Source organism: Schistocerca serialis, chromosome 2, assembly GCF_023864345.2.
Source record: "Schistocerca serialis cubense isolate TAMUIC-IGC-003099 chromosome 2, iqSchSeri2.2, whole genome shotgun sequence".
NCBI classification, from domain to species: domain Eukaryota; kingdom Metazoa; phylum Arthropoda; class Insecta; order Orthoptera; family Acrididae; genus Schistocerca; species Schistocerca serialis.
The window spans coordinates 1019705083-1019730552 of NC_064639.1; positions in this window are offsets into that span (position 1 = coordinate 1019705083).

Here is a 25470-nt window from a genome sequence, read left to right on the forward strand (position 1 = left end):
TTGTTTTCTGCCGACATATTGATTGTTGTTGTGAATACATAATTTTATCCATGAAATGCCACATTTTTATAATGCTTGCGAATGATACAGGAAATGAAGTAAAAACAGATCTTTTCGAAGTCAAAAGTCGGTAATATCTTACTAATTCGTGTTAAAATATGCTCAATCGTCTTACAGACACTTAATGCTTCATTAAGATAGACTGCCGTCGTGATGTTTCTGTGTAAGCTGGATTTAATTTGTATTAGTATAGTGAATATTTTAATTGCATTTTCCATAAACGCAACGGTAACCATTAAAGAGAAATTAATCAGCAGCAGAATTTTCTTTCACGATATCTAAGGCGATCTGACAATGCTGAAGTTGTTTAAAAATTCTACGCCAGTAGAAACCTACTCGTGCTAACGATGTCATTAAACCAGAGGAGTTCAAAAAATGTTGAAATGTGTGAAATCTTATGGGACTTAACTGTTATGGTCATCAGTCCCTAAGCTTACACTACTTAACTTATATCATCCTAAGGACAAACACACACACCCTGCAAGTAGGCTGTTTAGGTTTTTTTATTGGTAACGCCACCTCTGTATGAAAATCACTGGCTGTGGTGTGTGCAGTCTGTGGCTAGTTTGCATTGTTGTCTGCCATTGTAGTGTTGGGCAGGTGGCTGTTAACAGCGCGTAGCGTTGCGCAGTTGGAGGTGAGCCGCCAGCAGTGGCGGATGTGGGGAGAGAGATAGCGGAGTTTTGTAATTTGTCATGAACTGCTATATATATTATGACTATCAAGGTAAATACATTGTTTGTTCTCTATTAATATCTTTCATTTGCTAACTATCCCTATCAGTAGTTAGTGCCTTCCGTAGTTTGAATCGTTTATTTAGCTGGCAGTAGTGGCGCACGCTGTACTGCAGTAGTTCGAGTAATGAAGATTTTTGTGAGGTAAGTGATTTCTGAAAGGTATAGTTTAATGTTACTCAGGGCCATTCTTTTGCAGGGATTTTTGAAAGTCAGATTGCGTCTCGCCAAAAATATTGTGTGTTAGGTTAAGCACAGTCATATATAAATTGTTCAAAGGGGACGTTTCATGTGTCGACCCTTAGCCGAGGATACCTCAATGGAATCTTCTGATTTTTTTCTTGTAGTTTGTGTAATTAGTGTAGCTATTGTTTATTGCTAGCGCGTAATTGTAGAGAGAATCTCCTTTATAGTTGCAGCCTTTCATTGTTGAACAGTAAAGTAGTTGTGGCATGCATGTAGATTTGCACCATGTATTTCGCTGCTGCGCTTGCAATGAACAACATATTATTTTCAGTGCTATGTTAACGTGTTCTCTTATTTTTGCTCTTCAAATTGTGCTTTTCTGTGTTATCGTGTGAAATATTGTGACAATAATGGCGTGTGAAAAACGTAACACTAGGCTCCAAAGTAAACTGAGAAATAATAGTGACGACGAGTGTAGCTTACCAGCACCGCTGAGTAATGAATTAACAGACATTCAAAGTAGTAATTTGGTAACTGTGTATAGGGAAATGGAGCGTGTAATGGATCTGGGAGATGTTATTATTTTTACCGTATTTGTCGATACTGAATTGAAAATGTTTTCTTATATTTTTGTCAGAATTTATTATAATTTGTCTTATTATATGTTAATTTACTTCTGTTTTTGAGAGTAGAAGCATATTGATTACTATTAGAAAATGTATCGAAGAATGGCAAAGGAACTGATTGTGTAAAATATCTTTGACGTTGGAGTAGTCTTTGACTATAGTCAGTCCGAGTCGGAAGCTAACTCTTGGTGTGTGTTGACGGAAGAACAATGTGAAGCTCGCAGTCATAAATAATTTTGAATTATGTTAACTATTATTTTTGTATTATCTGAAAAGAAGAAACTACATGGGAAGAAACTGTATTTGAAACACCAAAATGAGAGAAACACACTGAACCACGTCATTTTCTGCAGCCGACAACGATGCATTGTGGAATCATACTTAGACAACTGAAGCCAAGACTTATATTTGCTTGCAAACGTCTAATGGAAAAGGTACTGTCATGAAATATGGCAAATTTAAGTTTATAAAAAAAATAGTGACCATATTTTCAACTTGTGTAATAGCCGGGAAGCCATATTTCAAGCGGGCGTCAAATAATGGTGTAGACAGTGAAACAGGTAGTGAACAGGGAAGCATTATCGATCGATCGGTCGGCAACAGCTCGCCTCAGGAATCGGAAATGACAGAACACAATATTGCAAATACTGTAGACTCAGGTTTTGGGTTCTCACCGTTTTCTCAAATGAGCCAAGAATCATTTTCTGCTTGTGAAAATGTGAATGTTGCCGGTGCAACTTCACTGCCAAAAAGCACTGAGGAACATGTTTCACACACCAGTGCATTGTTATTACAGTTAATGCAACGAATGGGACAAAGGCTACAAAAATTAGACACAATGGAACAAAATCTTCAAATGTTAGACATGATGGAACAAAATCAGAGACAAACACAGCAACAGCTTCAAAAGTTAGATTCACTGGAACAAACTCTTGAACAAACACGTGAAGATTTAACTACTGAGTTACATAACATTGAATCGAAATGTCAAAAAGTCTGTAATGACGTAAAAACTCAAATTTGTGAGCATTTTCAACCTATTTTTTCACGGCATGAAAATGCATTACAGAATCACGAAGCAGTCATAAAATAACTGCAAACTATTGTTCATGAAAATCATGAGACCTTGCAAGCTAAATTTGACTCTGTTGCATCTACCGATTCGGTTACGCAACTTGCAAAAACTCAGGAAAACTTAAAGGACACAGTAGATATTCTGAAACTAGGTTCAGAAAAACACACTGAGGAAATAAGTACACTATCGGAGAAAGTAGCCGAACTTTCGGATCAATTCACTAATTTATCTACGAAGGTAGATGATAATCTGAATGACACAAAACCGGTAGTCTTTAATGACACAGAAGAGTGCAAACAAATTAGGAAATTCTATCAAAATCAAATCAATATACAGTACAAAAGAGAAATCTGGGAAGTACAAGATCAGTTGGCACAAGTAATACAAAAATTACAAATTTCAGAGGACACTCGCACTCCAATACGGGAAGAGGGACAAAGAAATACGGAACACCCACAAAATTATAACACAGGGCACTTTGGAAGTTATGAAAGAAATTGGCAGTGTGCACCGAATTTTGAGATGGAATGGCCGACACGACCTAACAATGACCGATATGCGACTCGCTGACATGATGATTTTGACTATAAGCTGTTCATTACTACACGTAAATTCAAAACGTTTAAGAATTCTGGCAACGATATTCATCCACAAGCATGGCTCCATCAATTCTCTCATTGTTTTCCTCCCAACTGGTCGCTAGAACACAGATTAGAATTTATGTGTGGCTACTTAGAGAGTGAAGCAGCTGTAAGAATGCGATCGGTCATTCACGATTGCCACAGTGAAGGAGAATTTTACCATGCCTTCCTCTCAGTGTATTGGTCTCAAGCCACACAAGACCGAGTAAAACATGGCATCATAATGATGAAACATTTCGAACAATCTGAATTCTCCAGTCTTGTGAAATATTTTGAAGACATGTTGCACAAGAATCAGTACCTGTCAAACCCATACAGCCCCTCAGAACTCATCCGCATTTGCTTAATCAAATTACCTGAACATTTACGAAATATTATTTTAGCAGGACGTTGCAAAGAAGACATTGAGGCTTTTCAGGGACTGTTACAAGAACTGGAAATTGACACTGACAATCGGGGAACGCGGAAACAGGAGCACAACAATTACAGCCCACATCTGTCACAATTCTGCGATGAAAGAAATAATAACTGGACACGACAAGGCTATTCTCACAACACATATCGTGACCAAAACAGACACCACCCGTATGACAACCGTTGGCAGAGTAGTAATAATTACAGGGAAAGATCACCTCTCCGCGGTAGTGACTATCAGAGAGACAATCAGAGAAACAGACAATTTCGGAACCAAAATAATTATTATCAAGGGAGACAGAATAACTTTAGACGCAACGGTCCAGCGCGCAGTTACGATTCAGGGAGAAATTCCCCACCACTTAACCGACAAGAAAGAAACTACAGGAACTACCGACATGACGACAGACGATGTGATCGTAGCGACAGACCTGAATTGCATCAGAACTGGCGGGATTCAAATAGAGCAGGGCACTTTCGACAACGTGAATTTGTAGAAGCTAGGTCACCTAATCCCAATAACGGCGCGCGCCAACAAAGGAATAGACAATGACTCGCACCGCAGGCAGCCACCTGCGCCGGCTGGCTCAGAGAAAAATAACACAGACGATAACCTTGAGAAAAGATTTAGCATTCCTTACCGACGTATAAAACATGACAATTGCTTTTCAGTTGAAAGTCTGCGTACTAGGAAGAGTAAAGGTTTACACCATATTTTGCATGTAAGACCGTTTATTGAAAGATAATCTGCTTTTTAACTTTGTCTTTGCCACATAACTTTTCACTTTACATTGCTAGTATGCTTTGTCAGACTTAGAATCTGTTAACATACAACAATGTTTGAAGTTAAATATCCAATCAAGAACCAAGAGAACTTATTTAAACAGAAATTACGAATGCATTGTTATAGTGAACAGACGACGCAATGTTGTTATTTGTACATTCTTGCTTGTTAGTTGTACGATTACGTAACGCCTATAAGGCTTGCATACTTAGAACATTTACCAGTACTGCTAATGAGATTTTAATGCAACATTTTGGTTTACTTGAAATTTGGTGTATCATGAGGTAAGTACATTGGCTTCTGCAGAACTTAGCGTTCGGAGGACGATAACTACGACACTTCCACAGAGATTATCTTACAGCAAGATGCACATTTAGCGCTACAGGACACGTATTTGAGTGATTAATTTTGCACTTAAATCATTTATTTTTAAAGATATTTGAAGCACAATGATACAAAGGTTTGCTGTGACACATTTCATTCCATTGCTGTAATCTGTAACGCCTGAGGGTATAATCACATTAATCCTCAGGGGGGTACACGCCTACTTTGCGTACCATGTGTTTGGCAAGCACAAGGAGCCCAAGCTAATATGGTATTTGCTTATACAACTTTACACATCGGTACCATATTTCTCTAACACAGAATTACACAGCTATCTGATTATTTACCTGAGAGAGACAAACATTATTTTACTACATCAGTGACAGACGTTTATGTAATTACACCGTTGGATATCTTCACACTTACAAAATTGTATGTTGTTTCTACTTTGTGAACTGTTCATATTTTTTCAGAACCATTGTGATACTATGAGAGATTTGAATGATGTATTTGGTATGGGATCATGATTTTTGAAGTGCGTTTGAGGCAGATGACACTTTTGACATGAGCAGAAAATTTTTTTAGGTTTTGAAATTAGTGGAGGAAGCTACGACGATTTTGAGAGTTGACTGAGGTGTTTTGATGTTATTTTTACGACGACGAATATGTATATGTGTAATAAGGCAAGGAGTAATGAATAGTGGTTAGGGACTCTGACTTGTGAAAAAGGTTGTTGGAAACCAAGAATCGTACTTTAAGAGTTATGAAATGTATGTAAATGCGTGAATGTATTACAATGCCGACGAAAATTTTTTGGACACTGTTATATCAATAGGATTTTGTTTCTACAGCTTTCTAACCCAAATTCTTGACCTGTGAAATATTTTTATATGAGACTGTCACTGTAGCGGAAACTGCTGTCAGAAATATTTCAGTAAGAAAGGTAAGTGACCGTGACGTAATTCGTTGTGAGTGGCCAGGTGTGCCAGCCGCCTTGAGAAAAAGCCATTAGGTGGTAGAAAAAAAAGTGGGAGGCCATTATCCTCGCTATCAACATTCCTTTGTAGAAAGCATCGTAAATACGACACCCTCAAACTTGAAAACGTGATTAAACTGTGGAGCTCTTAATTTATGATATTTACTAAAATGCCTAATGAAACGATGAGAAACATTTCACGGCTATTGTCTTGCTAATTGAGAGAAATGCCATATGGCTTGCCTTTATGTATTTATTTACTCATTTTGTTTAGTATCTAGTTTCTAGCTGCACTGCAGCATTGGTTAAAATAAAATTTGATAGATGTACTAATATAAATATTTTCTGTCTACAGATCGAGTAAATAATAGTTTCTTCAAAAAAAATGAGGGATCACAAAAAGACATAATTTTCTTTTCAAGTACTTGGTAACTTTTTTGGTAGAATAACTTCTGGTGGTGCACCACTTTAATTACATAGACATTAAGATGTGAATAGACATTTCCCTTATCTGCATTGTTATCTTCAGTGTAAAATTTTTTCTGCTTGAGCTTTGTCATGTTTAGGTACTAGTTATATCATTTGCTTCTGCTGTTTCCCAGGCATAGTGCTACTGAATTTTAATTTGTGTTACTCTGCTAAGCCAGTTTTACTACTGATTTATTTGTCTTGTTTGCTGCTCGTTGCCTTATATTAGTTGTAATTTATGCTGCTTGCTTCGCCATTTGTATTTTTGATCATTGCTGTTTGTGTTACTTGTTTTGTGCTGCTGCATTGCCTCGTCCCTAAGTTCAGCATCTGAGCTCAGTAGATTTAAGTTAGCTTAAGAGGGGGTAGACTATATAAGAAACTAACTATGATGAATTGGAAGAAATGCATTGAGAAGATATAAGAAAATGGTTTGGCCAAAAAAAAAAGTAGTGTACAGTGGAGAAAAACTATTTTGAAAGAAATATGAATAGAATACAGGAAGGAGGTATAGATAGGACTTTGTGGGAATAATGATGAATGAAGGGAGATCTCCAAGAAGTAAAGAAAGTTTTGTTTGCAAGATACTGCAGTAAAACAGACCCTGTCCTCTCCTTGTGTTATCCCACTATGTGTTTGTGTACCCTTGTGTATTTGTCTTTTTCCTGTCTTTATGTGTCTAGCTAATAAGATTTACGTTGTAGAATTCTCTGATAATATGCTATTTACTTTGTAAAGATGCTTACACATTATTTATTCTGTTCTGTTTTAATGTTCATGTGTGAAGTTGATGTTTCAAAAGTTGTTCTGATCTTTTATGTATGTACTTATGTCATAATTCCTGTAACACTGATGTATATGTTATTTCCATTCTTTTGTAAAGCCCATATTACTACAAATGTTATCTGTACTATTATGTTCTTTAATGATGTATTTTGTACCTTTGTAATTGTATTTTCATGTTATAATATTGTAATTGACACCATTTCATCAAAATAAGTAACTTGTAAGCATTCATTTCACTGCACACATTTTGTTGGTCATAGTAATGCACAATATGTAAGAAGTTGGGATTGATAGTGTTTGCACGTGTGTTAATAATTCAGCAAGGGACTGGATAACAGCATTGCTGGTTCTAAGGACATTTCTAAAAACTTTGTGAGTGCACAAGTGGTGGTTATGGATTTGCTACATTATCCGCAAGACTCTTCAATGGTGATTGTGCACCTGCTCAGTCACAACAGATGGCTGCTGACCATCTCTACAAGGACTGCAGTGGGTCTGCATCTTTGATGACCCACCAGTACCATTATTTCTACTACGACTACAGTAGGTCTACACCTTTGATGACTCACCAGTACCATTATTTCTACAAGGACTGCAGTGGGTCTGCGCCTCTGGTGGCCCACCAATATCGTAATCTCTACCAAGACTACAGTGGGTCTGCTCTGTGATGACCTACCAATACTCTTCAAAACTTCGATTGACTCTGCTGTGGGTTTGCTCTGTTGTGGCCCATTACTTGTCTGCATGTCAAGAGTCAGCACTGTCTTTCCATTGGAAGGACAACACTACTTCTTCAAGACTGCATGGAAATCCACTACTTCCGTGCGCATTTTATTTTACTGCTCAGACTTTGAGAAAAACACTGGAATTTTACTGTGATGAACAATCTGGACTGTCTTTATGGACTGTGAGAAAATTTTAGCTTTTGAGCAACATTGTATCAATAAGTGTGTGCAATTGATATCTTTGTTATTGTAATTATGAAAAATTTTATCAAATCATTATTGGCCACTGCCCAAAACAATTTGTAAAATTTTTGTGGGGAGCATGGGGGCTATGTAAGTAGGCTGTTTAGGTTTTTTTATTGGTAACGCCACCTCTGTATGAAAATCACTGGCTGTGCTGTGTGCAGTCTGTGGTTAGTTTGCATTGTTGTCTGCCATTGTAGTGTTGGGCAGGTGGCTGTTAACAGCGCGTAGCGTTGCGCAGTTGGAGGTGAGCCGCCAGCAGTGGTGGATGTGGGGAGAGAGATGGCGGAGTTTTGTAATTTGTCATGAACTGCTATATATATTATGACTATCAAGGTAAATACATTGTTTGTTCTCTATTAATATCTTTCATTTGCTAACTATCCCTATCAGTAGTTAGTGCCTTCCGTAGTTTGAATCGTTTATTTAGCTGGCAGTAGTGGCACACGCTGTACTGCAGTAGTTCGAGTAATGAAGATTTTTGTGAGGTAAGTGATTTCTGAAAGGTATAGTTTAATGTTACTCAGGGCCATTCTTTTGCAGGGATTTTTGAAAGTCAGATTGCGTTGCGCTAAAAGTATTGTGTGTCAGGTTAAGCACAGTCATGTATAAATTGTTCAAAGGGGACGTTTCAACCCATGCCCGAGGGAGGACGGTTCAATCCCGCATCCAGCCATCCTGATTCAGGTTTTCCGTGATTTCCCTAAATCGCTCCAGGCAAATGCCGGGGTGGTTCCTTTGAAAGGGCACGGCCGACTTCCTTCCCTAGTCCGAAGAGACCGATGACCTCGCTGTCTGGTCTCCTTCCCCAAACAACCCAACCCCCATGCCTGAGGGAGGACTCGAACCTCCGCCGGGACCAGCCGCACAGTCCACGACTGCAGCGCCTTAGAACGCTCTGCTAATCGCGCGCGTCCAGTGTAGTTTAAAGAGTATTTTCGTCTAGAAATGAATTGCCTTGGCGGTTGATCGATCAAGAGCGGGAAAGGTAAAATTTTACGAATACATGACGAGAGGGATAAGTGCTTGAGAGACGTTCAAATGGTTCAAATGGCTCTGAGCACTATGGGACTTAACATCTGTGGTCATCAGTCCCCTAGAACCTAGAACTACTTAAACCTAACTAACCTAAGGACATCACACACATCCATGCCCGAGGCAGGATTCGAACCTGCGACCGTAGCAGTCGCGCGGTTCCGGACTGAGCGCCTTAACCGCGAGACCACCGCGGCCGGAGCTTGAGAGAGGACTTCCCTATCAATACAAGCGCCCGAGAGACAACTTTCCTAACAATCTTGTGGATAGTTTTGTTTCTCAGATCAACAGAGTGTGTTATCATGCAGCAGCTCAGGTGATGTAGTTTTGTTGCTCGATTTTCTTACACTGCGACCAAAAGGTGTCTCAGTTGTTGGCAACAGATTCCAGCTGTGTTGTACACACCCCTTGGGGCAGAATTCGTAGCCGAAAACACACTTTTGGAGCTATCAGATGTAAAATATTATGTTCACACTACTCTTTGCTCGAGTTTACGTCTTTTGGTGGGGCTCAGCCTTTCATTTCTTCTTAGGAAGTTAACGATAGAGGCATCATAACGCGTCACCAGTAACAGTACTGCATAGAAATGTTCAATGAGCGACCTGATGACGTTCAATAATAGTCACTCCGTTGATTTTTGTTGTTTCAAAATAGAGCATGCAGTACTCCTACACCAGACTTCTGAACTTTGCTTGTTGAATGCAAATGTCGCATGACGGTAAAATGGTAATCTATCACATATATCAGTGGTCGAGACTTCATTAATGTGGAGAATCGTTCATGCCAGAACGATCTTTGTTGAAACAAGAATATCTTTTTCTGGCGTATTTTCCCCAAAAGCACTCGCTCCACACACAGTTCAAATCTTTCTAGCTGCCCCCTCCGCATTCACCTCTCTGATATACAAAAATTGAACGTTGTGTTGCAGATGTTACACTTTTTTCCACTTGCGACTCAATTTTACAATGCTTAACTGTAGTTCATGATTTTCAAGTATGCAAAATCCAATGCTTAACTGCAAGATGATAACTAGAACTTCAAATTCGAAAATGACAGTTGATACATACACTGACAGCGTGGCGCCGCGTTCACATGGTCGGCGCCGGATTTCACGCGGCGGGTGGCGTCTGGCCGGTGGCCGGTAGCCACTGCAGCGAGAGGAAACGCTCGAGCGTGAGCTGTTATGATCGCGACGCAACCACGAGCTGTCCTGCGGAACTATTTCTGGAATACTTGTTATTGCTGGTGGGTATAATGTTAAGCGAATTATCTTCGATGTTCAATCAGACTCATAACTTACTTTAGACCGAAATGTGGTAAAAAAAAGAAGTTGGACGCGAACAGGCGACCATAAGCTTAGAAGGGACGACGGTTTCCACTAGGCCACGGGCTCACACAACCCGACAACATCTCGGTAGTAGACCACACTTCCTTTTGACACTTCCGTATCTTACAGTGTTGCCAGATTGTGCAGATGGCCGGACTTAGAGTTGTCAGGGGCGGTCAGTTTTATTGGCCACCGTAGTTGAACGACTCGCACTTAATCTCTGTGGTGGCCGGCCGGCGGTCAGTTTTTATGTTTAAGACTGTACACACTCCAGCATGTTAGTTCCCTTTTTCTCTGGTCCAACAGTCTTCCTGCAGACGCATCAGTACTTGGGTTTTGCACTGTCGTAACTGTACCACGACGTGAGCTTTGCCTGTAGTATAGGCTACCCATTTTGCGTCAACTGTTCCACACTTCTATAAATGACCTGCTACCAATGGGAAATTAAACATTAATAGCTTGTATGAATGCTTGGTGTCTGTTGCTTTGGTCACGTCTAAAAGAACTGGCACTACGTATTCATATAATTCTCCACACTGTGTATTGAATTCACAACCTTCAGTGTCGATGCACATTTACGTTCGATCTCAAATGGGAATCAAAAATTGGCGAGCAAAGAGGAAGGACATGGACAGGAACCGCAGGAAGGTGGTACTACACTACCGGCAATTAAAATTGCTACACCAAGAAGAAACGCAGATGATAAACGGGTATTTTAGAATGCAGCTTTACTGTATGATTAAATGATGATGGCGTCCTCTTGGGTAAAATATTCCGGAGGTAAAATAGTCCCCCATTCGGATCTCCGGAACGTCGTTATCAGGAGAAAGAAAACTGGCGTCCTACGGATCGGAGCGTGGAATGTCAGATCCCTTAATCGGGCAGGTAGGTTAGAAAATTTAAAAAGGGAAATGGATAAGTTAGATATAGTGGGAATTAGTGACGTTCGGTGGCAGGAGGAACAAGACTTTTGGTCAGGTGAATACTGGGTTATAAATACAAAAGCAAATTGGGGTATTGTAGGAGTAGCTTTAATAATGAATAGGAAAATGCGAGTGCAGGTAAGCTACTAAACACAGCATAGTGAACGCATTATTGCGGCCAAGATAGACACGAAGCTCATGCGTACTACAGTAGTACAAGTTTACTAGCTCTGCACATGATGAATAAATTGATGTAATGTATGATGAGATAAAAGAAATTATTCAGGTAGTGAAGGGAGACGAAAATTTAATAATCATGGGTGACTGGAATTCGACAGTAGGAAAAGGAAGAGAAGGAAACGTAGTTGGTGAATATGGATTGGGGCTAAGAAATGAAAGAGGAAGCCGCCTGGTAGAATTTTGACCAGAGCATAACTTATTCATAGCTAACACTTGGTTCAAGAGTCATGAAAGAAGGTTGTATGCATGGAAGAACCCTGGAGATACTAGAAGGTTTCAGATAGATTACATAATGGTAAGTAAGAGATTTAGGAACCAGGTTTTAAAATGTAAGACATTTCCAGGGGCAGATGTGGGACTCTGACCACAATCTATTGGTTATGAACTGTAGACTGAAACTGAAGAAATTGCAAAAAGGTGGCAATTTAAGGAGATGGGACCTGGATAAACTGAATAAACCAGAGGTTGTACAGAGTTTCAGGGAGAGCATAAGGGAACAATTGACAGGAATGGGGGAAAGAAATACAGTAAAAGAAGAATGGGTACCTTTTAGGGATGAAATAGTGAAGGCAGCAGAGAATCAAGTAGGTTAAAAGACGAGAGATAGTAGAAATCTTTGGGTAACAGAAGAGATACTGAATTTAATTGATGAAAGGGGAAAATACAAAAATGCAGTAAATGAAGCAGGCAAAAAGGAATACAAACGTCTCAAAAATGAGATTGAGAGGATGTGCAAAATGGCTAAGCAGGGATGGTTAGAAGACAAATGCAAGGATGTAGAGGCTTATCTCAAGAGGGGTAAGATAGATACTGCCTACAGGAAATTAAAGAGACCTTGGGAGAAAAGAGAACCACTTGCATGATTATCAAGAGCTCAGATTGAAACCCAGTTATAAGCAAAGAAAGGAAAGCAGAAAGGTGGAAGGAGTATATAGAGGGTCTATACATGCGCGATGTTCTTGAGGACAATATTATGGAAATGGAAGAGGATGTAGATGAAGATGAAATGGAAGATATGATACTGCGTGAAGAGTTTGACAGAGCACTGAAAGACCTATTTCGAAACAAGGCCCCAGGAGTAGACAACATACCATTAGAACTACTGACAGCCTTGGGAGAGCCAGTCCAGACAAAACTCTACCATCTGGTGAACAAGATGTATGAGACAGGCGAAATTCCCTCAGACTTCAAGAACAATATAATCATTCCAATCCCAAAGAGATGTGAAAATTACCGAACTATCAGTTTAATAAGCCACTGCTGATAAATACTAACACGAATTCTTTACAGTCGAATGGGAAAACTGATAGAAGACGACCTCGGGGAAGAACAGTTTGGATTCCGTAGAAATGTTGGAACACGTGAGGCAATACTGACCCTAAGACGTATCTTAGACGAAAGATTAAGGAAAGGCAAACTTACGTTTCTAGCATTTGTAGATTTAGAGGAAGCTTTTGGCAATGTTGACTGAAGTACTGTCTTTCAAGTCCTGAAGTTGGCAGGGGTAAAATGCAAGGAGCGAAAGGCTATTTACAATTTGTACAGAAAGCAGATGGCAGGTATAAGAGTCGAGGGACACGAAAGGGAAGCAGTGGTTGGGAAGGGAGTGAGACAGGGTTGTAGCCTCGCCCCGATGGTATTCAATCTATATATTGAGCAAGCAGTAAAGGAAACAAAAGAAAAATTCGGAGTAGGTATTAAAATCCACGGAGAAGAAATAAAAACATTGAGGTTCGTCGATGGCATTGTAATTCTGTCAGAGACAGCAAAGGACTTGAAAGAGCAGTTGAACGGAAAGGACTGTGTCTTGAAAGGAGGGTATAAGATGAACATCAACAAAAGCAAAACGAGGATGATGGAATGAAGTCGAATTAAGTAGGGTGATGCTGAGGGAATTAGATTAGGAAGTGAGACACTTAAAGTAGTAAAAGAGTTTTGCTATTTGGGGAGCAAAATGACTGATGATGGTCGAAGTAGAGAGGAAACAAAATGTAGACTGGCAACGGCAAGGAAAGCGTTTCTGAAAAAGAGAAATTTGTTAACATCTAGTATTGATTTAAGTGTCAGGAAGCCGTTTCTGAGAGTATTTGTATGGCCTATAGCCATATATGGAAGGGACACATGGACGATAAATAGTTTAGACAAGAAGAGAACAGAAGCTTTCGAAATGTGGGGCTACAGAAGAATGCTGAAGATTAGATGGGTAGATCACATAACTAATGAGGAGGTATTGAATAGAATTGGAGAGAAGAGGAGTTTGTGGCATAACTTGACTAGAAGAAGGGATCGGTTGGTAGGACATGTTCTGAAGCATCAAGGGATCACCAAATTAGTACTGGAGGGCAGGGTGGAGGGTAAAAATCGTAGAGGGAGAACTAGAGATGAATTCACTAAGCAGATTCAGAAGGATGTAGGTTGCAGTAGGTAGTGGGAGATGAAGAAGCTTGCACAGGATGGAATAGCATGGAGAGCTGCATCAAACCAGTCTCAGGACTGAAGACCACAACAACAACTACAACAACAACAAATGAGCATTCATTGGACAAATATATTAATCTAGAACTCATATGTGATTACATTTTCACGCAATTTGGGTGAATAGATCCTAAGAAATCAGTACCCCAGAACAACCACCTCTAGACGTAATAACGGCCTTGTTACTCTTGGGCATTGATTCAAACAGAGCTTGGATGGCGTGTACAGGTACATCTGCCCATGCAACTTCAACACGATACCACAGTTCATCAAGAGTAGTGACTGGCTTATTGTGACGAGCCAGTTGCTCGGCCACCATTGACCAGACGTTTTCAATTGGTGAGAGATCTGGAGAATGTGCTGGCCAGGGCACCAGTCGAACATTTTCTGTATCCAGAAAGACCCGTACAGGACCTGCAACATACGGTCGTGCACTGTCCTGCTGAAATGTAGGGTTCCGCACGGATTGAATGAAGGTTAGAGCCACGGGTCGTAACACATCTGAAATGTAACAACGTCCACTGTTCAAAGTGTCATCAATGCGAACAAGAGGTGACCGAGACGTGTAACCAATGGCACCCCATACAACCACGCCTGGTGGGTGATACGCCAGTATGGCGATGACGAATACATGCTTCCAATGTGCGTCCACAGCGATGTCGCCAAACACGGATGCGACCATCATGATGCTCTAAACAGAACCTGGATTCATCCGAAAAAATGAAGCTTTGCAATTCGTGCTCCCAGGTTCGTCGTTGAGTACACCATCGCAGGCGCTCCTGTCGGTGATGCAGAGTCAAGGGTAACCGCAGCCATGGTCTCCGAGCTGATAGTCCATGCTGCTGCAATCGTCGTCGAACTGTTCGTGCAGATGGTTGTTGTCTTGCAAACGTCCCCATCTGTTGACTCAGGAATCGAGACGTGGCTGCACGATCCGTTACAGCCATGCGGATAAGATGCCTGTTATCTCGACTGGTAGTGATACGAGGCCTTTGGGATCCAACCCGTCATTACGTATTACCCTCCTGAACCCACCGATTCCATATTCTGCTAACAGACATTGCATCTCGACCAAGGCGAGCAGCAATGTCGCGATACGATAAACTGAAATCGCGATTGGCTACAATCCGACCTTTATCAAAGTCGGAAACGTGATGGTACGCATTTCTCCTCCTTACAAGAGGGATCACAACAACGTTTCACCAGGCAACGCCAGTCGACAGCTGTTTGTGTATGAGAAATCGGTTGGAAACTTTCCTCATGGCAGCACGTTGTAGGTGCCGCTAGCGGCGCCAACCATGTGTGGATGCTCTGAAAAGCTGATCATTTGTACATCACAGCATCCTCTTCCTGTCGGTTAAATTTCACGTCTGTAGCACGTCATCTTTGTGGTGTAGCGATTCTAATGGCCAGTAGTGTAGATGGGAACATGAGTTGGCGTGGGAGTGCGCCGAGATAATCTGTGCGTCTGCAGTAAACACTGTGTCCAGGTTGACCAGTGGTTACCGTAACTGCCTATTTATTAACTAGGATATTCTGGGTTCGAATCACAGTTGTTGTTGGTTGATTTGAGGGAAGGGGACCAAACATCAAGCTCATCGGGCCCGTGGGGTTAGTGAAGGATAGGGAAGGAAGTCGACCGTGCCATGGCAAAATAACTATTCCGGCATTTACCTGAGGCGATTTAGGGAAATCACGGAAAATGTAAATCGGGATGGCCGGACGCGGGTCTGAGTTGTCGTCCTCCCGAAAGGCAGTGTAGCGTGTTAATCATTGCGCATTCCGCATGAAGTCCCAAGCACCTGATATTATTCGTTCCTTCCTCTTGCATTCCTTTTTGCCGTCTCGACCTTCAGTTTACATAATTAGCGGCTTGCTTATGCCACGCATGGCTGGAGGCTCTAACTAACCTAAAAACAAGCTACTGGTAACTGCAATAATCATTAGTCTGCAAATGAGATGGAAAATGTGCGTAACGCTGTTCAGTTCACTGTCCTCAGTGATCAATGGAAATATCTGCTCTTATATCCCTAACACCCTGTATGTTCTCACTTCAACGAGAAGGTACGGCAGTTGTTTTTTGTTTATCTACCGATTGTCATTTTTTGTTTGAAGTTCGAGTTATGAAGTGCTTGAGACTAGATAATTGAATTCTATAGCTGTCATTATGTTGTGATTTGTTAACCTGTTGTGTTACAACATTCCCTTACAGGGCCCAGTTATCGAGACTCCATTTCAAACGAGCTAGCTTTGCAGATGATGAAGAAATTTAAAGAATGTATGATGGAGACAACAGAATTTATTCAGATAGCTATGGGAAAGGAAGCTTTGATTGCGATAGGTGGCTCGAATTCCATAGTAGGAAAAAGAAAAGAAGGAAAAATAATAGGGGAATATGGACTGGTGTAAAGGAATGAATAGGAATCGCATAGCAGAAGTTTGCACAGAGCATAACTTCATTATAACATTTGGTTTAATTATCATGAAAGAAGTTTGTATACGTGGAAGGGACCTGGAGACATTGGAAAGTTTCTCAATTATTATGTAATGGTGAGACAGAGACTTAGAAACCAGCGGTGTATGTGGAGTCTGACCTTAATTTTTTGCTTCAAAGTCAGTACCGCCATTAGACTGTTGTTTATTTACAGTGTTACATTTGCACTTACACAATCATGATTTCGGCTTCAAAGTGCCAATATCAAGTGTTGTAAGTGTTATAAATTGCCTAAGATGGCATACTATCGTATTAAAATACACTGTTAGACACATTGTCTAAGAGTCGATATTTCTGGTAGAGCCTACTGCGTTGTTTCATTATTGAGTGCACCATCTTGACTGATGGTCATTCAGTCAAGATGGTTTACTCATTAATGAAATGAATGTACGGTTCGAGCCATGTCAGATACCCATAACTCGGCCCTCGATACCAGACCTTAAGGCCACATTTCATAGGTTTGCCTCGAATAAATAGGAATTAGGGTCATTGCTCACGCGGTTTACTTGTGCGTGCAGCACAATACACATCCCTAGTGCATTATTTGTTCGGTCTGTAATGGTATTAGGAATTCAACTTTATGAATTTATATAGTGCTTTTTATACATGTTTCTAGGCCTCACACAAGAGAAATAAGATTAGATTACGGTTACTGATATGTCTACACATTTCATTATGATAATTTTTTCATTTACAGATCGTCTCCATATGTCATGCTCATTTTACAGAAACACAATTTTTTGTCAACTGTTCCGAACACACCAGGGTTACCTAATTACGCTTGGTATCACTGAGAGACATTAGTTATACCATACATAGCACCATACATGTGCAAGAAATAAGTGTCAACATTGGAGACATGCAGTAAAATCACTATTCGAATTCGAGTAACTCCTTTGGAAAAGGAAAAGTGAAATTTCATTAGTTTGAGATTTATTTTACATTAGTGCTCGATCTTGCACACAGGTGACAATATTGCTTACACATAATGGGCGTATCGAAACATTCCCAGAGTGCTTGCCATGTGACAGTATTTTCGTCTTTTGCATTGCTTTCATTACATGATATAGTTGACTGGTACAGCGTGTGACAAAATTTATTGCTACTACATATACATACACTCGTATTCACATACAAACGTACATCAACACGGTGATTTATCAGATAAATAAAATAAGATTCATTGCTATTGCGATGTGGTTATTCTAATATTGTAATAATATCTGGCCTCCTACCCTTATTGGTAATAGATTTAATTTTATTCATTGGCTCACACACAACGATGTGCGAAACAAATGTTACTCGATTTCCGCCACAGACGAAAATTAATTAAATCATTTTGGCAATACATTCTGCTTACATCATTTAACCTTTTTGTGACGGTAAATGTCTTTTTTACATATAATTCACGTGTAATTGATAATGTCTCATCACCGTTCTATATAAAAATAATCGTTCAACATTAACATCAATGACAGTCACTCCGTTATTAGAGATCTACACCATATGTACACATTCAGAGTAAATATTGGTCACTTTATACACCTATGTTCCAGACGTCAAATAATGCTTATCATATTTTTGCCCATCGGGTTGAAAACCACATGACAGAAAACTTACCCAACTATGCAGACAGAAAACTCTTTGAGCAAGAGTCAGGTGTATGATGGCTGAATATACTTCTTAGATAACAGGCTAACACAATTACATTAGGTGTTATCTACGGGTGGCAGAGCGGCTTACAATATCGTTCTTTGCCTAAACCTTAAGACTACTAACTCTTAGTCGTTTAGCAGGTTTGTTTATAAAAATATAGCATTAGGCTGGCTTTTCAGTGTTAGTGTGAAGGTTGTTACATACACTCGCTCACATATTATACGAAACACTTTGATACCTTGTATTACGTAGTTAATTTTTCGTCCCCTCTTAACCGACAGGCATATAATTCTTTTCTTTTACTTTATACTAAATTTATAGGGTCCAATGACTCCAGTGCCCTTAAACAATACTTAACCTAAGGTTGCAGTGGTCATACTACTGAAGCATTCTCCTCTGACACATTAAGTGCATGTATTCACTTAAATGGGAGACTGGTCTATGCTCCAGCTCCGGTTGCTACACCAGTAAATAATAATTTCATATGGATGAGATATACACACTGAGGTAGTTGCAGCCAAGGCATTTTCTCTACAAAAACTAAAAGTCAGTCCCATAATTTACGTTCCCAGTTTACTAATATTAATAACTGAGCATAAAACTATATTCGCCATAATTAGCACAGGTGAATTACTAAAGCCAATACTCATCGTATTTCATTGGTTCTGTTAATATATGCACTCAGGAACTGGAAATACTTCTTAAGCCATGATGAGAATACAGACCCTTAATTTTCCTCGCTCGTGGTTGAGGTGGGCAATAGGTCCAGTATGTAGTTATAACCATTTCTTGTACTTTCTTTATAACAGTGACAGTTTATAGTTGGTTTTTAACACTAATATCTCGCCTACAGACTGTGCTTGCATTCTGCCTATCCTCTTGTCGTGTCCTTTCGGAGATTATCATTTTCCGTGACTGAGGCCAACACTTGTTTTATCTTTTCTTCCAGGGTTTGCTCAGCTGTTGGTGTATATGGAATGGGGTTTAACCATTCACTATCTTATTATTTTTCGACAAGTCAGGTTGATAGATAAAATATGTTGGAGTGTACTAACACAGGCTTTATAGCCTCAGTGTCTTCCTTGCAATGATCCGTCCAGTTCCACAGACTGTTCTTTCAAACGTCAAACAAGCCATTGATATTCGATAACTGATGTGGCAATGTGGCACATATTGCCCAAAATTGAATATAAGCCTATAAAGGCTTTCCGTTGTCGTCCGTTCCTCGGTAATTGAAAGCTCTTAATAGCACTCAGTTTCTCAAGATCGGATGTTTTACCATCACATGACATTACATTACCTATAAATCTGATTTTGTTTTCTACAAACTTGGATTTTGATAAATATGCAGTAGCTTTATAAATAAAAATTTCTGCATTTTTTTAAGAAATCAGTATGTTCCAGCAAGATATTAGTGGCAGTCAAGATGTCATCGACATACAAAGTTATTTTATCCAATAATTCTGGCCCAAGCACTGTGTCAAGTGCGGCTATAAAGACTCAGGAACTAACGTTCAATACAAAGTGCAACACGAGGTGTTAGTAAGATATTCGTACAGATACATTTCCTCGACCCTTTCCGGAGCAAAATCTGCCAGAATAAAGATAGCACGTCAGTGCTAGATAGATATTAGACAGCGAAAAACTTTTGCAGTTTTTCCTCCAAGGTTTCAGGACGTGTTCTCACTGGTACAATTACGCTATTTATTATGCTTATCCATTACGGATATTTTAGAACCGTGACTGTACATTAATGTAAATAAATTATACACAACTGCAACCAGTCACTTTTTCATTAATAATGCTGTATTACATTAACCGCTTTTCGAACCCTTTCAGGTTCATCTTCAGATAATTTCGGGAGAATCCGGGAAGTCACATCATTACTGGTAGTAGCATAATGCTGGGTGCTGGTTCTATGGCAGACCCATCTTTCTGCCATAGAACCAGCACTCAGCATTATGCTACTACCAGTAATGATGTGACTTCCCGGATTCTCCCGAAATTATCTGAAGATGAACCTGAAAGGGTTCGAAAAGCGGTTAATGTAATAAAGCATTATTAATGAAAAAGTGACTGGTTGCAGTTGTGTATAATTTATTTACATACGCTATCTATTTCCCTTGTGTCGAATATGCGACGTACTTTCCCATCGGGTTTGTCCAAAGCAATAAGCGGACTGCAGTGAGGACAGAAATAATGCTCTATAACACACTACCCCTCCTCCCTCGCTCCCACTCCAACATACATCGTATGTCGTATGTCCTCAATCACAGCCTATCTCTTACATCACGGAATTCAAAAGGCGTTTTTTACAAAAAAATTCATAGGGCTTCACCTCTATGCGTTGTTCATAGATTGTAATTACCCTTTGCTTCTTGTCAAACACCCGAATATACGTCAGCAGTAAGTCTTTCAATTGCTCATGCTGCTGGAGCACAATATCGGTAGACTCTAGGACTTTATCCTGAACTAATTTTTCGTCTTCATAATTTGAAGTGCTCTAATAAAACAAATCATCCAGCGGTAACTGTCTCGTTTTGACAAGCCGTTATCGAATGTTTTGACAGTACTTACCGTGGTGCTTAGGAATTTTGAATAAATCCACAGCGATTACCTTCTCATCAACATAAAGATAGCATTTACCCATCTCTGAGTCAGTTTCGATACATTTCTCCCTTAACAACTCAATTCCAAAAATACATCTCTCTACCCAGTCTTCCACTACTTAATAAGATGCAGTCTATGGCTGTTGCTCCTATTATCACGTTTACGTGCATTTTACTGGTTTTGACTTGCTACCCACTGTGTCAAAGATCCTGCAATTTTGAACTGGGTAAGTTGTCAGCTTTCGAAGTTCACCCGTTTCATAAAAATAATACTTTAGACGTAACATTAACCTTTGCCAAAGTATCGAGCAAGATAACAGTTGGAATTGTGAATACGTCCTTGGGTATTTCCCTTGAAGCTTCAGTACATCTGTGAAAACTATCTGTTATTTCGTTTCTCAAATGTACATCTTCATTATACGTTGACATGTGACTACAGAAACCAGTTTCACCCCCCACCCCATCCCATTGCCAGCTTCGGTGAGTTAAATGTGGCCGACACTAGTTTGTTGAACTAGGCACTACAGTGCGATTCTCACTTGTGACTTCGACAATATTCACTTAACGCCAACGAGTGCCAACTACGCGATTTACTTCAGGATATTGTTGCGGATAAGTGTTACTGTTTTCTTTAAAAGGGTATCTGATTCTGGCGATGGGAATGCCAATGGCTGTTGGAATTGCTTTGTGTTTTACTGAACTGTGATGTGTTTTGTGCACTGGAACACCATTGATTACGGTTATTGTGATTATTCCGGGGGAGGGAGGGCATTGTTTTGATAACCCAGATGTTGCCTCTCATCGTTCCTCCTCCTTTTCTTATGATTTAGAGAGTCAGTACTGACTTGCCTTGGGATTGTTGCCATGTTGCTGGCGCGGCGGCGTTGCCTAATTCATTCCATTCCCATTCCTCTGATTATTTCCATCTCACATCTTCCTTTATCAAATCAGTGGAGTCAGTAAACCTCATTTACAGAATAACTACTGCCGTAGCCCCACTTGTTGCACACGCGTTCCGTTACGTCCTGCACCACATAAGCTCGCACTTGATTCTTATCTCTCCGCGGTCCCCCATGTAACAACCGTTCTGGCTGACGCTGCCGTCCTCAGACAGAAGTAAGAGTGAGTCCTTCCAGTAAACTGCAGTGGTATTTAGCTTTGGCCGCGCAGGATTAGCCGAGCGGTCTCAGGAGCTGCAGTCATGGACTGTGCGGCTGGTCCCGCCGGATGTTCGAGTCCTCCCTCGGGCATGGGTGTGTGTGTTTGTCCTTAGGATACTTTGGGTTAAGTAGTGTGTAAGCTTAGGGACTGATGACCTTAGCAGTTAAGTCCCATAAGATTTCACACATATTTTATTTAGCTTTGTGGAAATTATCTGCTGAACGTATGTCACAAATAGACGCATTGCTTTGCGACATCGGACTATAAAAGTGGCCACTAGCTCCATCTGCTTAAGCCATATGTAATGTGTTATAGTCATTTTGCTGATTTACAGTATTTTATTCTTTTCCACTTGAGCAATTCGATCAGTTATTTGACCTTGAACCTGTTGTTGTCAGTTGGGCAGATTTAGTGTCAACGTGTTTCTCACGAAACTAATTTCGATTTTGACAGCTTTCAATGTGCACTATTCACCACGTACCTCAGTGACAGTCTGACCTATCGCTTTCTTTAGCGTTACTTCGTATTTTTCAGTGATTTGATTACCCTTTTCTTTTAAAATTCCTCCATTTTGCTTTCAGGCTCAGCAGTACTTGTTTCACTGTGAGATTCAGACTATTTCGCTCTAGTTGAAAGGTGTCCAAAACTTTCTGACAAATAGCTCACCTTCTCTGGGATTCCCTTAAGGATTTCCTACAAACCTGGTATTTCGGAATTTATGTGATCCAGGTCAGATGTTAACATATGCGTTATGCGGTTAGCCACTTCTGCTTTCAGCTGTTCAGTGTGGTTCTTCAGTTGCTCGCTAACTTGCTCCACTTGTGGTTTCAAAGCAGAAAAATTAAACCAGATGGTGTCTTGTCTACTGTCCACAGATGATAGTTAACTATTCATAGTTTCTTGTTTTTGATTCCTGCTTTCTAATTTCTGCAAAATCATTGTAAGATGATTTTGCGTTGTAGTAATGGATTCAGTTGTGGTGACTGATGTTACATTACCTGATCTGTGAGTGTGGCTAGAATTCAATGAATCTGGACCGCTTAGTGGATTGATATTCATAGAAGGAATTCAGCAATAGAACCAGTAGTTATGATATTGATTTCTGAGTACGCGTCATTTTCAGCTGGCGACGTAATACTACTCGCCGCGGCGGGATCGGCAGTTGAGCTTACTTCGGCTGAAACGCAGTTAAATCATCTCAATATTTTCATTTGTTGTAGTAGTTTGTGCCATTTTCAGCGATTACTGGCGAGTTAACACCACAACAGGGTATAGAAAGTTTCTAAAACGTTATCAATTTTCTCTCTATTCACCCCTTAATGCATTTGGCAAAATGTATCTTGGGTAACATATGCTAATCACACTGGTCAATGGTGCGCGATTAACAACGCGCATACCCCAAATTGCGAAATTTCCACACTCTGTAATTTTAATTACACAACTTCTAAAAACTCTAACTAAATGCTACAGAACAAGTCTGAACGCTCAGGAAAATTATTTCTGTTGAAGAGGATTTACTGAATTTAAAAGCATGATTCTGTTTCGTTACTAAGTGCTGTATACACCAGTAGACCTATGATAACAAATTCGTAATTCCTTAATTTCAGATAGTTGTCCTTCCAGACCTTTATTTACGTAGTTACATACATATTATCCTTTCAGTCTCATCACGTCTCTCTGTGTATCCAGTCAATGGCTCATCGATTTACAGTCGTAGGAATTTGCATGTAACAGAAAAGAACAAAATTATTACCACGTGCACAGCATAAAATTCAAGTCCTGCTTATAACGTCGCCATTATAACTCTACCTTTCAGATGGAGAGGAAGAATTACATAGTTAAAGGAACAAACATTGTTAACTGTTGTGATTTTAAACTGAAGTATGTAGAACCATTGTTGGGAGCTAGAAACAGTAGCCCGGCAATTTCTAATTCACGACCGCGTGAGTAATAATGTTATTGGTGCCTCAGTCTGATCGCGCTAAGACATCGGGCTTCGAAAGGAACTGATAACTGCAGCCCGTGAAAAAGTTTGCTACCGTTAGTATTCATCTGCATAAGATGTAAGAAACGGTTACTAATAGTTCGTCGGCCAGCCTTTATTCCGGAAAGCGTAACAAGTACTCACAAGAACTCGAGATTTGGTCTGTCAGCTTTGAAAATGGTGACTTCTTCTTCGAAATAAACACACAGTTTCCTGGTAACATACTTGTTAACAAGAAAAACTGGAGAAACTTAAATAGGCAATGGCCAAGGATAAAGAGGGACAATTGTCTGTCTCTAAAGAAAATGCAAGTGCAGAATAGCTTACAAAAATTCAGAGACAGTGTTTCATCGCTGTCACTGATATACATTGTGTGCCTTCTCTGCCCATGAAAAGTCATTGGAGTACTAATTTGAAATATCATCTATAATTGAAAATACAAATCACTTGATGTATCTTTTCAACCCATAGATGAACTATCTATATACATAGTTCATTTGGCAGTTACTCAAAGAGCGTGAATTCTACTCGAACTTGTCCATTTTTTCCTTACATAATACCAAGTTCTAGTTTCTGTTTCTTCCTCATAAACGTGGATACTCTGCAAATCATACTTAAGTGGCAATATTCACATTATTAGGTGAATATTACTAGGCATTATATAAAATATTATCGAATTCTGATTCTTATACACTCCTGGAAATGGAAAAAAGAACACATTGACACCGGTCTGTCAGACCCACCATACCTGCTCCGGACACTGCGAGAGGGCTGTACAAGCAATGATCACACGCACGGCACAGCGGACACACCAGGAACCGCGGTGTTGGCCGTCGAATGACGCTAGCTGCGCAGCATTTGTGCACCGCCGCCGTCAGTGTCAGCCAGTTTGCCGTGGCATACGGAGCTCCATCGCAGTCTTTAACACTGGTAGCATGCCGCGACAGCGTGGACGTGAACCGTATGTGCAGTTGACGGACTTTGAGCGAGGGCGTATAGTGGGCATGCGGGAGGCCGGGTGGACGCACCGCCGAATTGCTCAACACGTGGGGCGTGAGATCTCCACAGTACATCGATGTTGTCGCCAGTGGTCGGCGGAAGGTGCACGTGCCCGTCGACCTGGGACCGGACCGCAGCGATGCACGGATGCACGCCAAGACCGTAGGATCCTACGCAGTGCCGTAGGGGACCGCACCGCCACTTCCCAGCAAATTAGGGACACTGTTGCTCCTGAGGTATCGGCGAGGACCATTCGCAACCGTCTCCATGAAGCTGGGCTACGGTCCCGCACACCGTTAGGCCGTCTTCCGCTCACGCCCCAACATCGTGCAGCCCGCCTCCAGTGGTGTCGCGACAGGCGTGAATGGAGGGACGAATGGAGACGTGTCGTCTTCAGCGATGAGAGTCGCTTCTGCCTTGGTGCCAATGATGGTCGTATGCGTGTTTGGCGCCGTGCAGGTGAGCGCCACAATCAGGACTGCATACGACCGAGGCACACAGGGCCAACACCCGGCATCATGGTGT